The sequence below is a fragment of the Somniosus microcephalus genome, chromosome 34 (assembly GCF_052327205.1).
Source record: "Somniosus microcephalus isolate GS21.2 chromosome 34, FLI_Smic_1.0, whole genome shotgun sequence".
In the NCBI taxonomy this organism is placed as follows: domain Eukaryota; kingdom Metazoa; phylum Chordata; class Chondrichthyes; order Squaliformes; family Somniosidae; genus Somniosus; species Somniosus microcephalus.
The window spans coordinates 10,643,896-10,658,708 of record NC_141020.1 but is presented as its reverse complement, the minus strand read 5'-3'; the positions used below and the strand labels follow the sequence as shown (position 1 = coordinate 10,658,708).

At 50.5% G+C, this 14,813-nt stretch overlaps 1 protein-coding gene across 2 annotated transcripts in view; it reads right to left on the bottom strand.

Moving 5' to 3' along the window:
• Window positions 1-14,290, bottom strand: part of LOC147096759 (neuronal PAS domain-containing protein 3-like) — a 448,957-nt gene extending 434,667 nt beyond the window's left edge. The window contains exon 1 of one of the 2 annotated variants that reach the window (XM_085973376.1): window positions 13,982-14,290. The gene's annotated coding sequence lies outside the window, so the exon portion shown is untranslated. Of the gene's footprint in view, window positions 1-9,944; window positions 11,992-13,981 lie in introns of those variants that run through there. The other variant, XM_085973378.1, reaches the window with a different exon arrangement.
• Window positions 14,291-14,813: the final 523 nt, after the last annotated feature.

The window sequence follows — 14,813 nt, the reverse complement described above, 5'->3', positions numbered from 1 at the left end:
GAGCGAGAGAGGGGGGGAGCGAGAGAGGGGGGGGAGCGGAGAGAGGGGGGGAGCGAGAGAGGGGGGGAGCGAGAGAGGGGGGGAGCGAGAGAGGGGGGGAGCGAGAGAGGGTGGGGAGCGAGATGAGAGGGGGGGGAGCGAGAGGAGGGGGGGAGCGAGAGAGGGGGGGAGCGAGAGAGGGGGGACAGTGTGGGAGCGAAGAGGGGGGAGCGAGAGAGGGGGGGAGCGAGAGAGGGGGGAGCGAGAGAGGGGGGGAGCGAGAGAGGGGGGGAGCGAGAGAGGGGGGGAGCGAGAGAGGGGGGAGCGAGAGAGGGGGGGAGCGAGAGAGGGGGGGAGCGAGAGAGGGGGGAGCGAGAGAGGGGGGAGCGAGAGAGTCGGGGAGCGAGAGAGGGGGGGAGCGAGAGAGGGGGGGAGCGAGAGAGGGGGGGAGCGAGAGAGGGGGGGAGCGAGAGAGGGGGGGAGCGAGAGAGGGGGGAGCGAGAGAGGGGGGGAGCGAGAGAGGAGGGGGGAGCGAGAAGAGGGGGAGCGAGAGAGGGGAGGGCAGAGAGAGAGGGGGAGGCAGAGAGGAGGGGGAGCAGAGGAGGGTGGAGGCGGAGGGAGAGAGGGGGAGAGAGAGAGGGGAGAGAGAGAGAGGGGAGGAGAGGGAGGGGGGGGAGGCAGAGGGAGGGGGAGGCAGAGGGAGGGGGAGGGAGGGAGGGGGGAGGGGGGGAGGGAGGGAGGCGGAGGGAGGGGGAGGCAGAGGGAGGAGACAGAGAGGGAGAGACAGAGAGGAGAGCAGAGAGAGGGTAAAAGCAACAGATGGTTCATTCATATACTTACAAATGGCAATAATTTTAACAAATTATTTTACTTAAAAACATTAAAAATGCCAACATTTCGATTTGAAAAATAGGTGTTGCCAAATGTATCATCGCAGAGGCGACAACCTTATTTTTACAAAAAGTAACCGAGTTCTTCCCGCACTCCGACAGACACACAAATGCTGGGACTTTGTTTTGGTCCTAATCAGTTTAAGTCCTGCTTTGTCTGATGCAAGTGCAGGAGGCAGATCACATCATCGAGAGGGGATCTCTTTATATTATTAAACACTGAGTATCGTACAAACCTGCTGGCGCTACAAATCTTACTTCCTGTTATGATTATTTTTTGTCATTTTTTTTTCCTTTTGGTCAACATTTCCCACGTCAGTTTTGCTAAAACCACACATCACAGAAACCAGCCAAAGTTTCTAATCCCGAACACTGTCCAGTGGCCCCCTGTTGCAAGGTGCGGGTGTGGGTGTGTGTGAACTTCGGAAGATAACGGGATCAGGTCGGGCTGCAGTGCTCCTGACTCAATGGGGATACTCGCCGTCTCTAAGGCCATGTTGGGCAAAGTACCAGAGAGCTGCTCCCTCCTGAGAATATTCCCCTTCCCCTTCTCCGGCAGCACCTCTCTGTCAAACCCGTGACCTCCACCACCTAGAAGGCCAAGGGCAGCGGGCGCATGAGAATACCACCACCTCCAAGTTCCCCTCCAAGTCACGCTCCATCCTGACTTGGAAATATATCGCCGTTCCTTCATCGTCGCTGGGTCAAAATCGTGCCAACATCATCCAAAAACACAGCGTCATTTTCCACATGCACGCTGACGACACTCCGCTCTACCTCACCACCACTTCTCTCGACCCCTCCACGGTCTGCAAATTGTCAGACTGCTTGTCTGACATCCAGTTCTGGATGAGCAGATATTCTCTCCAATTAAATAGTGGGAAGACCGAAGCCATTATTTTTGGTCCATTCCACATACTCCGTTCCCTAGCCACTGACTCCACCCCTCTCCCCAGCATCTGTCTGAGGCTGAACCACACTGTTCGCAACCTTGGGGTCATATTTGACCCTGAAATGAGCTTCCAACCACATATCCGCAGCATAACACAGACCGCCTATTTCCACCTCTAACGTCGCCCGTCTCCGCCCCTGCCTCAGCTCATCCGCTGCTGAAACCCTCATCCATGCCTTTGTTACCTCTAGACTTGACTATTCCAATGCATTCCTGGCTGGCCTCCCACATTCCACCCTACGTAAACTTGAGGTCATCCAAAACTCGGCTGCCCGTGTCCTAACTCGCACCATGTCCCGTTCACCCATCACCCCCTGTGCTCGCTGGCCTACATTGGCTCCTGGTTAAGCAGCGCCTCGATTTCAAAATTCTCACCCATGTTTTCAAATCCCTCCATGGCCTCGCCGCTCCCTATCTCTGTAATCTCCTCCAGCCTCACAACCCCCCAAGATATCTGCGCTCCTCTAATTCTACCCTCTTGAGCATTCCTGATTATAATCGCTCCACCATTGGTGGCCGTGCCTTCTGTTGCCTGGGCCCTAAGCTCTGGAATTCCCTGCCTAAACCTCTCCGCCTCGCTACCTCTCTTTCCTCCTTAAGACGCTCCTTAAAACCGACCTCTTTGACGAAGCTTTTGGTCACCTGCCCTAATTTCTCCTTATGTGGCTCGGTGCCAAACATTTTGTCTTTTAATACTCCTGTGCAGCACCTTGGGACATTTTACTACGTTAAAGGCGCTATATAAATACAGGTTGTTGTTGTTGGAACTCCCTCCCTAACAGCACTGTGGGAACACCTTCACCACACGGACTGCAGCGGTTCAAGAAGGCGGCTCACCACCACCTTCTCGAGGGCAATTAGGGATGGGCAATAAATGTTGGCAGTGCCAGCGACGCCCACATCCCGTGAATGAATACATTTTTTTTATTAAAAATTAAAAGCTGCTTCACTCTAGGCTTGCCAACCCTCCAGGATTGCCCTGGAGTCTCCAGGAATTGAAGAATCATCTCCAGGACACTGCCGGGAGCAAAAACCCAGGAGAAAAATCATACACAGACAATAAGAAAAATTATGCGCGAATCCTTTTCATATAACACTTTGTTATAAAATTATTGGAGGCGGGATGCAGAGACGGCTTGACTGACAGTCAAGCATCAACCAATCAGCTAATGAAGAGTCTGTTCGCTTTCCAATTGGCTGTGGGAAGGCGGGGCACCCTGAGGATGGGCGACCAATGGCGGGAGAGCGTGGGGGGGGCGGGGCAGTTAGCGGTGGGAGGTCACATGATGAAACCTGCAGGAACATGTCCGGCCAGAGCTGGCGACCCGAGTTCATGTGGAAGAGAAGATTGGAAAAGAGTTTTTTTTTTTAAATGGACTGTGCTTTGCGGAGCGCTGCACTCGCGGAGGTGCCGTCTTTCGGATGAGACGTTAAACCGAGGCCCCGTCTGCTCTCTCAGGTGGACGTAAAAGATCCCGCGGCCACTATTTTAAAGAAGAGCGGGGGGGGGGGGGGGGGGAGTTCTCCCCGGTGTCCTGGGGCCAATATTTATCCCTCAACCAACATAAAATTCTAACAGGACTAGACAGACCTGATGCAGGAAGGATGTTCCCGATGGCGGGGGAGTCCAGAACCAGGGGTCACAGTCTAAGGATAAGGGCATTTAGGACTGAGATGAGGAGGAATTTCTTCACCCAGAGAGTGGTGAACCTGTGGAATTCTCTACCACAGAAGGCAGTAGAGGCCAATTCATTAAATATATTCAAGAAGGAGTTAGATATATTTCTTAAGGCTAAAGGGATCAAGGGATATGGGGAGAAGGCAGGGACTGGGTACTGAATTTGGATGATCAGCCATGATCTCATTGAATGGCGGAGCAGGTTCGAGGGGCCGAATGGCCTACTCCTGCTCCTATCTTCTATGTTTCTATAACAAAAACAGATTATCTGGTCATTATCACATTGCTGTTTGTGGGAGCTTGCTGTGCGCAAATTGGCTGCCGCGTTTCCCACATTACAACAGTGACTACACTTCAAATAGTACTTCATTGGCTGTAAAGCGCTTCGAGACGTCCGGTGGTTGTGAAAGGCGCTATAGTAAATGCAAGTCTCTCTTTCTTTACAAAGATTCTTCCTCGTCCCCAACGTGAATCAACAAGATGATGCAGCAATTGATAGCCTCAAGGAGACGTTTCACCAGGGGTTTAAGGCCTTTCAGGTGCCGTTTAACTGTAAGAGATGCTGAGGCTCTGCAAAATTCCAAGCTGTCTTTTTTTTAAATAAAATGTAATATGAAATAGTACAAGTATTTGAATATTGATTCCAGACGTGATTCCGACAGGCTGAAAGCAAAACACGAATCGTATCTTTTTGGATTTTCTCTATTCCTCTGCTAGGAAATCTCTCATTAAATCAGTCAAGTATTACCCCTGGAATCCATCGAATTATAGGAACATAGCAATGGGCCATTCAGCCTATTACATTATAATAAAATATTATTTTATAATGAAACAATTATCGGCACAGCACCGAACGAGGCCATTCGGCCCATCGAGTCTGCGCCAGCTCTTTCGACAAGCAATCCAGTTCATTATAATAACTAGACAAACCTAGGGAACAGGAGTAGGCCATTCAGCCCCTCGAACCTGGCCCATGCAGAGTCAAAACCGGCATCGGAAAAATCAACCCACTTTTTTTCTTCCTGCTAGTTCATTCCGAGGGCACTAACAACGTTCTTTTGGTTTAAAAAAAAACGCTCTCTTCAAGGTAGTGGCCGTGGGATCTTTCACATCCACCCAGGAGGGCGGCGGGGGGGGGGGGGTGGGGGGGGGGCCACGGATTTAACGTCTCATCTGAAAGACGGCACCTCCGACAGTGCAGCGCTCCCTCAGTACTGCACTGGGAGTGTCAACAACAACAACAACTTGTATTTATATAGCGCCTTTAACATAGTAAAACATCCCAAGGCGCTGCACAGGAGTATTTTAAGGCAAAAAATTTGACACCGAGCCACAATAAGGAGAAATTAGGGCAGGTGACCAAAAGCTTGGTCAAAGGAGGTAGGTTTTAAAGGAGCGTCAGCCTAGATTAGGGGCTCAAGTCCCTTGGAGTGGGACTTTGAACCCACGACCTTCTGGCTCATAGGTGAGGGTGCTGCCCACTGAGCCATGGCAGACATCTAAGTGACAAGTAGCGGGTAGAGCAAGTACCAGCCTGGGGTGAGAGGGCAGGAGTCACATCTTGGGGGTCCCTGGCGGCTGGCTAAGGAGAGTATCGCCAGCATCCTGGAACAAGCCCGCGTCAGGGTAGGTGAGTGCAAGGGGATAAAAATACAACAGATTGAAAAGCAGGAACCTTGCCAAAAAAAAAGTTACGAATATATAAATAAATGAGCTTATTGGCGTGCGTGGTAAATCACATCGCCCTCTATCCATCTTCCTTTTGTCTGTTACCTTCTTGATTGTCACTACAAATATCATCGTTAGCATGCATGTCTTCTACCACTGCAGTATGCTTTAAGCAACATCGACAAGACTGTACGTATGTCAGCTTTCATTTCCGTCTTCCCTTCATTCTACCCTACAGCCTTTTAAAAGCTAAAGTTTGGCAGCACTTTGCTGCTATTTGCTTTTAAACGAATACACAATGGGCCACCAACTACAAAAAAAAACGTAGCCAACAATCAACTCAATGAAGTAAAATGTGGTGTACATATTCTGATTAAACCTTTATGATGCCCCTTGCAAACAATGCCCCCACCCCCATATCCCGCCCAATTAACCCCACACAAACACGGTGAGAGAGGGAACAAGTGTTCTACTTCATCCCAGTACAAGGTCATCACCCCCCCGACCCCCGCCCCAAGAGAGAACCGGATACCTGGACAACTACACCTGGAGACATCTTCCTCTTATGGCCGAACAACGCCACCTCTTATCCCTATCCTCCAAGGGCCTTCTTCCCTCCCGCCCAACTCTTGGGGTAGAGTTCTACCCGTCAGCCGTGGCTCAGTGGGCTGCACTCTCCCCTCTGAGTCGGAAGGTCGTGGGTTCAAGTCCCCACTCCAAGGACCCGAGCACAAAATCTAGGCTGACGTATAGAAACATAGAAAAATAGGAGCAGGAGTCGGCCATTCGGCCCTTCGAGCCTGCTCCGCCATTCAATATGATCATGGCTGATCCTCTATCTCAATACCATATTCCCGCTCTCTCCCCATACCCCTTGATTCCTTTTGCGTCTAGAAATCTATCGATCTCCTTCTTAAATATATTCAGTGACTTGGCCTCCACAGCCTTCTGTGGTAGAGAATTCCACAGGTTCACCACCCTCTGAGTGAAGAAATTTCTCCTCATCTCAGTCCTAAATGTCCTACCCCGTATCCTGAGACTGTGACCCCTCGTTCTAGACCCCCCCAGCCAGGGGGGGAAACATCCTCCCTGCATCCAGTCTGTCTAGCCCTGTCAGAATTTTATACGTTTCAATGAGATCCCCTCTCATTCTTCTAAACTCCTAGTGAATACAGGCCTAGTCGACCCAATCTCTCCTCATACGACAGTCCTGCCATCCCAGGAATCAGTCTGGTGAACCTTCGCTGCACTCCCTCTATGGCAAGTATATCCTTCCTTAGGTACTGAGGGAGCGCTGCACTGTCGGAGGTGCCGTCTTTCGGATGAGACGTTAAAACCGAGGCTCCGTCTGCTCTCTCGGGTGGGCGTAAAAGATCCCACGGCCACTATTTCGAAGAAGAGCAGGGGGGAGTTCTCCCCCGGTGTCCTGGGGCCAATATTCACCCCTCAATCAACACCTAATAAAAACCAGATTATCCGGTCTTTACCACACTGCTGCTTGTGGGAGCTTGCTGTGCGCAAATTGGCTGCCGCACTTCCCACAACAGTGACTACTTTAAAAGTGCTTCATTGACTGTAAAGCCCCTTTGGGACGTCCGGAGGTCGTGAAAGGCGCTATAGAAATGCAAGCTCTTTCTTTATGCCACATGCTAAGATGTTAATCTCTGCCAATTCATATTCCCAAGGGCCGTAATCACCCAGCTGAATATGTCGGTGGCACCTTTCAGTGCCCAGCCACATTTCATCTCATTTTCTCTCTGAAATGACGCTGAACTATAGGCATTGGTCCCTCTCCGAGGTCTATCAGCACACAAGAGGAAATCTATTCTGACGCAAGGTTAATTACCACTTTAACCTGCTTTTTCCTCTTCTCCCCTTTCAGAACCTGCTAAAAGCACGGAAAACCCTCTCCAGTCATTTTTCCCCCCCCAAGAAATTTTCAAACGCTACCCTAGCTCGGGGAGGATCCGAAGGTGCTGGCCCAGCCCACTGTTACCGAAGGCAAGCCAGTTCAGACGAGGGGCTGCTATAGTGTTCAGTCGGACGGTTTAACTCCTACGGTGCCAGGAGCAAATGCGGAGAAGCACAGGAGGTCCCTCAGCATCTGAACCGGTCGCCGAAACATTAACAACAACCACTTGTATTTATATTGCACCTAGTAAAACGTCCCAAGGCGCTGCACAGGAGTATTTTAAGACAAAAAAATTTGGCACCAATCCACATTTGGATAAATTAGGGCAGGTGACCAAAAGCTTGGTCAAAGAGGAGGAGAGGTAGCGAGGCGGACAGGCTTAGGCAGGGAATTCCAGAGCTTAGGGCCTAGGCAACAGAAGGCACGGCCACCAAAGATACAGATCAGCCATGATCCCACTGAATGGCGGAACAGGCTCGAGGGGCTGAATGGCCTCCTCCGCTGTTCCTGTGTCTTTCCTCCTCTCGGGTGCAAACAACCTCCCGCGAAATTCCAGATTCCTCTGCTCCTGATTTTGTTGAAATCTTCCCATTTTTGTCGACAAATCGCACTCACTGGGTTCACGATTGGAACAGGCTCGTCGGGGGAGGGGGGGGGGGTTATTCAAATGGGATCCTTTGATCATTAAAAGTTGACACCAGACAGACAGTCAGCAGCAGAGCGTTACCCTGTCGCAAAATGCTCCTTCTGAATTACAAGGCATGAAAAATAATCGGAGTCGTTGTGATCTGGAACGCGCTGTCTGAAAGGGCGCTGGAAGCAGATTCAATAGAAACTTTCAAACAGGAATCAGGTATAGACTTGAAAAGGAAACATTTACAGGGCTACGGGGGAAAGGAGAGGGGAGTGGGATTAATTGGAGAGCTCTTTCTAACAACAACTTGCATTTATATAGCGCCTTTGGCGTAGTGAAACCTCCCATTGCGCTTCACAGGGGCGATCAAACAAAGTTTGACACCGAGCCACATAAGGAGATATTAGGACAGGCGATCAAAAGCTTGGTCAAAGAGGTAGGTTTTAAGGAGCGTCTTAAAGGAGAGAGAGAGAGAGACAGAGAGGTTTAGGGAGGGAATTCCGAAGCTTAGGGCCTCGGCACTTGAAGGCACGGCCGCCAATGGTGGAGCGATGGAAATCGGGGGCACAAAGCCGGCACAGGCACGATGGGCCGAATGGCCTCCTCCTGTGCTGTAAGGTTCCAAGCTGGAAATCCGAAGCAAAAGCTGGAGAGACGGATTAACAATTCAGGTGGGTCCCCTTCATCTGAAAGCCTGTTTCCCACTCCCAGGCGTGAACTAATCCATTCACTCCGAGCAATTTTTTCCACGTTAATTCCCTCTAAACTTTGCCTCAGCGCCCCAGGAAAACGCAAATCCCACACACAAAAAAAAAATGAATCTTTCCAGGGTGACTCAGTGCGACGTAGTTGAAGGAACGTGGGGAACAGCACCCGCAGAAAGCTGAATTCCACCAGCGTCGGGAAAGGAAGAGAGATTGGGGTTAATAATGCCTCGGGTATAGCCCCTTCGCTAGGGGTTCTGATGGACCCCTCACACACCCTGGAACACTAACCTTCCTTTCCACTGCCCACAGCCCTGCTGTGTCTTTCCAGCAGTTTCTGTATTTCATTTCAGATTCCTCACATTTGCAGTTTCACAATCCGCTCCACTAGCACTAGACAACTTAAAAGGGATCTGCACAGCACGTATCCAGCAGCACGGAGAGCTCAGTCGTATTATTTTGTTAAAAGTCTTTTAAATGAAAAAGTTTTATCAAGGACCAAAAAAAAACAGTAAAGTACCTGACTGTAGCCGGCAGACATGGAAGGAAAGCCACACAGCTTTTAACAAGGAACAAGCATCCATGCAGGTTAAAAAAAAATGAACAATTTACTCAGTCTGCCGTTCCTATTTCAGTGTCAGCTCCTGTGTGTGCAGCAAGGACCAGGTGCAATGGATCGATTCACCCCTTCTGGTAACTGTCCGACTCCTGCGTCTGTCCAGGTGTCAGCTCCTGTACACGTACAGTGCCCACTGCAGTCTCCAACTGCAACCGGTTGGCAGGCAGATGCTGCAAAGGTAGCCAGGCTGCAAACCCACGAAAGGAGAGCACCAGGAGGGGTATTGGCGATGGGAGGAATGTGTCCAGTACCTCGGGTATAGAACAAGGCAGAATCTCCCAAATGGTACGCGTCTCCAATGGGAACAAGCTGCCCGCTTGTCTCAGCTGCAGGACCAGTCACACTGTGTGCATCTTTGTCCTCCTTGCCTCTATTACTTCCCTGAACCCCTCCTGACTTTCCCAGTTACCTCTCATTCCCCTTAAGCAACAGCTCAAAGATCGCAGTCCGCTCACCTCCGAAAGGAACCCTGAAACAACTGTTCAAAATTCTTGTTTAAAGCTAACGGGGATTCAAAGGCGGTTTTTGAGAAATGAGAAGGGAGCGAAAGCTCCCTTCATCTTGTTCAGACACAAATACCGAGAGTTAGCCGTTTAATTCACACCAACCCAACACGACAATGTGTATTTTGAGCCCCTTTGGCCAACACCAGATACATTTTTTTTAAACCGTTTTGTCAAACATTTTGCAGGTACAAAAACACACAGCTCGCAACTGTGGAAATATTATGTTAAGAGGAACTCTGCTAATGATATTAAATTGGCCCCACTAACAAGCACCTACTTCAAAGGCAGAACAGTAACAAAACTTACTTGCGATCCAGTACATTTTTTTTTTTTTAATTCAATACCCCTACTGAACCAGTTCTGACAAAAATAGCAACATGAAACAGTATTTGTAAAAAATACCTGGCAATAGCGTGGGAGCCCCTAACTCCAGGTCAAGGCTCGAAGGTCACACTTTTATCTGTGACCCTTATGTGGTCAAGTATGAGTTTAATACCAGTATGTTAAACATGCAATAATGTACTCACTATTCAAATTAGGACATTAACTCTCTCTCTCTCTCGCTCTATGTCTCTTCCTTCATTTATCTTTTTTAACTTTCCCTCTATCCTTTATCACCTTCACTTTCTTTCTCTATACCTTTTCACGTTCCTCCTCTCTTCCAATCTCCTCCCTTCCCTATTCCTGTCACTTTCTTGCTCCTTCCTCTAACCTTCCGCTCATCTTCTCTTTTTTTCCCCATTTCTATTGCCACTTTCCTTCCATCTGCCTTCCCCTCTCTCCGTCTCATTCCACCAGCTTTGATTTCCAGCCACACACACCTTCATCTGGAGCTACCTGCTCTCATCCTGCTCTTGCCGCCTCTCTGTTAAGTCTCTATTTCTTATCATTTAATCCTCGTTAATTCCCCCTTTGATTTACAATTTATTTTCCACCCTGCGCTTCCACTTCCACCACTCTGTTTTTCTCTCACTTAATCTTCAGTCTCTCTCCCCCCACCAATTTCCTCTTTTGAAACAGATTTTCCTCTAGTTCACTTTAAAAAAATCTATTTTTTCCACATTCCATTTTATTCCCTCAAATGCCTTCACCCCAACTCTGTTTTACGCACCATTATTTCCTGATCTCTCACTCCTTCCCCTTTTCACCCAGTTACTCCCCATCTCCAGTTCCCCTTTTCCTTCAGTTTCTCTTCCCCCTTTTCCTCTCATTCCCACAGTCTGTGTTCCCACAATCTCAGTTTCTCCTCACTCCCTTCTCCCAGTTTCACCCCAATTTTGCTTTTCCCCACTTTCTCTACTGTCTCCTTATCCCCACCTCTTCCCTCTCATGTCCTTCCCCCCACACTCTCTCTCTTCCTGCTTTCCCCAACTTCTCTTACATTCCCTGATTTTCTCTCTTTCCCTCCCAATCCCCTTTTCCACAGATTCTCTTTATTTCTCCAGTTTTTCTTCAGTTGTTTTTCCTTTTTTCTCCTATTCTTCTCATTCCCGCTTTTCCCCAATTTTTCACTCATGTCCCTTTTCCTCGCATTCCCAGTTTCTCTTTCTCGTTTCCCTTTCTCAGTTTCTCTCTCTCTTCCCCCTTTCCCTCTCTTCTCCCAGTTTCTCTCTTTCCCCAGTTGTTCATTCCCTCTCTCTTCCCCCTGTTTCTCATTCCCTGTTTCTCATTCCCTCTGTTTCTCATTCCCTCTGTTTCTCATTCCCTCTTCCCCCAGTTTCTCTTTCACTCTCTCTTCCCCCAGTTTCTCATTCCCTCTCTCTTCCCCCAGTTTCTCATTCCCTCTCTCTTCCCCAGTTTCTCATTCCCTCTGTTTCTCATTCCTTCTTCCCCCAGTTTCTCATTCCCTCTCTTCCCCCAGTTTCTCATTCCCTCTGTTTCTCATTCCTTCTTCCCCCAGTTTCTCATTCCCTCTCTTCCCCCAGTTTCTCATTCCCTCTCTTCCCCCAGTTTCTCATTCCCTCTCTCTTCCCCAGTTTCTCATTCCCTCTGTTTCTCATTCCTTCTTCCCCCAGTTTCTCATTCCCTCTCTTCCCCCAGTTTCTCATTCCCTCTGTTTCTCATTCCTTCTTCCCCCAGTTTCTCATTCCCTCTCTTCCCCCAGTTTCTCATTCCCTCTCTTCCCCCAGTTTCTCATTCCCTCTGTTTCTCATTCCCTCTTCCCCCAGTTTCTCATTCCCTCTCTCTTCCCCAGTTTCTCATTCCCTCTCTCTTCCCCAGTTTCTCATTCCCTCTCTCTTCCCCCAGTTTCTCCCATTCCCTCTCTCTCCTCCAATTTCTCTCACATTCCCCCTTTCCCTCTCTTCCCCAGTTGCTCTCATTCCCTCTCTTCCCTCAGTTTCTCTCTCACATTCCTTCTTTCCCTCTCTCTTCCTCCAGTTTCTCTCATTCCCTCTCTCTTCCCCCAGTTTCTCTCATTCCCTCTCTCTTCCCCCAGTTTCTCTCATTCCCTCTCCCTCCAGTTTCTCTCTTTCCTTCTCTCTTCCCCCAGTTTCTCTCACACATTCCCTCTTTCCCTCTCTTCCCCCAGTTTCTCTCTCACATTCCCTCTTTCCCTCTCTCTTCCCCCAGTTTCTCTCTCATATTCCCTCTTTCCCTCTCTCTTCCCCCAGTTTCTCTCATTCCTTCTCTCTTCCCCCAGTTTCTCTCTCACATTCCCTCTTTCCCTCTCTCTTCCCTCAGTTTCTCTCATTCCCTCTCTCTTCCCCCAGTTTCTCTCACACATTCCCTCTTTCCCTCTCTCTTCCCCCAGTTTCTCTCTCACATTCCCTCTTTCCCTCTCTCTTCCCCCAGTTTCTCTCTTTCCCTCTCTCTTCCCCAGTTTCTCTCTCACATTCCCTCTTTCCCTCTCTCTTCCCCCAGTTTCTCTCATTCCCTCTCTCTTCCCCGTTTCTCTCATTCCCTCTCTCTTCCCCCAGTTTCTCTCTCACGTTCCCTCTTTCCCTCTCTCTTCCCTCAGTTTCTCTCATTCCCTCTCTTCCCCCAGTTTCTCTCTCACATTCCCTCTCTCTTCCCCCAGTTTCTCTGTCACATTCCCTCTTTCCCTCTCTCTTCCCCCAGTTTCTCTCATTCCCTCTCTCTTCCCCCTGTTTCTCTCATTCCCTCTCTCTTCCCCCAGTTTCTCTCATTCCCTCTCTCTTCCCCCAGTTTCTCTCTCACGTTCCCTCTTTCCCTCTCTCTTCCCTCAGTTTCTCTCATTCCCTCTCTCTTCCCCCAGTTTCTCTCACCTTCCCTCTCTCTTCCCCCAGTTTCTCTCACCTTCCCTCTCTCTTCCCCTAGTTTCTCTGTCACATTCCCTCTTTCCCTCTCTCTTCCCCCAGTTTCTCTCATTCCCTCTCTCTTCCCCCTGTTTCTCTCATTCCCTCTCTCTTCCCCCAGTTTCTCTCATTCCCTCTCTCTTCCCCCAGTTTCTCTCACGTTCCCTCTTTCCCTCTCTCTTCCCTCAGTTTCTCTCATTCCCTCTCTCTTCCCCCAGTTTCTCTCACCTTCCCTCTCTCTTCCCCCAGTTTCTCTCACATTCCCTTTCCCTCTCTTCCCCCAGTTTCTCACACATTCCCTCTCTCTTCCCCCAGTTTCTCTCTCACATTCCCTCTCTCTTCCCCCAGTTTCTCTCACACATTCCCTCTCTCTTCCCCCAGTTTCTCTCTCACATTCCCTCTCTCTTCCCCCAGTTTCTCTCACACATTCCCTCTCTCTTCCCCCAGTTTCTCTCACCTTCCCTCTCTCTTCCCCCAGTTTCTCTGTCACATTCCCTTTCCCTCTCTCTTCCCCCAGTTTCTCTCACCTTCCCTCTCTCTTCCCCCAGTTTCTCTGTCACATTCCCTCTTTCCCTCTCTCTTCCCCCAGTTTCTCTCTCACATTCCCTCTCTCTTCCCCCAGTTTCTCTCACACATTCCCTCTCTCTTCCCCCAGTTTCTCTCACCTTCCCTCTCTCTTCCCCCAGTTTCTCTGTCACATTCCCTTTCCCTCTCTCTTCCCCCAGTTTCTCTCACCTTCCCTCTCTCTTCCCCCAGTTTCTCTGTCACATTCCCTCTTTCCCTCTCTCTTCCCTCAGTTTCTCTCATTCCCTCTCTCTTCCCCCAGTTTCTCTCACCTTCCCTCTCTCTTCCCCCAGTTTCTCTCACATTCCCTTTCCCTCTCTTCCCCCAGTTTCTCTCACACATTCCCTCTCTCTTCCCCCAGTTTCTCTCACCTTCCCTCTCTCTTCCCCCAGTTTCTCTGTCACATTCCCTCTTTCCCTCTCTCTTCCCCCAGTTTCTCTCTCACATTCCCTCTCTCTTCCCCCAGTTTCTCTCACACATTCCCTCTCTCTTCCCCCAGTTTCTCTCTCACATTCCCTCTCTCTTCCCCCACTTTCCCTGCCCCCCGTCTCCCCCCTCCCTGCTCCTCTCTCACTCACTCACTCACTCACTCTCTCTCTCTCTCTCTCACTCACTCACCCTCGCTGCCCGGCTCTCCAGCTCTGGTTGCGGGCGCCGGCAGCAGCGCTGACAGCTGGCTCCATGCCCCGCCGCGCTCGCCCTGCCCTGCCCCGGCCGGCCGGCACTCGGCACTCCGCTGCCCGGCGGGAGGCTCTGCAGCATGCCCCGGCTCCAGGGGCGGTGCTGGCGGCGCAAACTTCCCCCTTTTCTTCACTCCGCCACGGCGCTGCACTCGCCGCAAAATTCCTCTTCGCGCCCCCCCCCCCAACTCCGCTCGGTGCAAACCCTCCTCACACACTGACAGGCTGAGCAGGGGAGGCGCGCCCGCCGCTCGCTCCCGAGAGAGAGAGAATGCGCGCCCCGGCTTCCCGTGCACGCGCGCCTCACACATCCAGAAATTTAATGCACCGTTCTGCATTGATTATGGGTTTTTTTTTAATAGCAATTTTATATGGGACCCCTGGTGCGCGCCCCCGCGCCCCAAACATTGCATCGGGAGCGCGCCCGCCTCCCCCCCTCTCCCACAAGGCGCGCCCCCGCCCCATCACTCGCACCACTGGTCAGGGTATGTGTGCTGAATAAGAAAGGTACTACCGCCTCCAGAACAGTGCATTGATTTAATTCATTAACAGCAAAAAAAAACTTAAATTCCTGCACAACCCTTATATATTCCACAATCATCTTCTTCTTAGGCAGTCCCTCGGAACCGAGGATGACTTGCTTCCCACACTAAAAATGAGTTCTCAGGTGACTGATGAGTCCAATGCGGGACCTACAATCTCTGTCACAGGTGGGGCAGACGGTGGTTGAAGGGGGCGGGTGGGTGTGGGGTGCTTGGGTTGACGTGCGC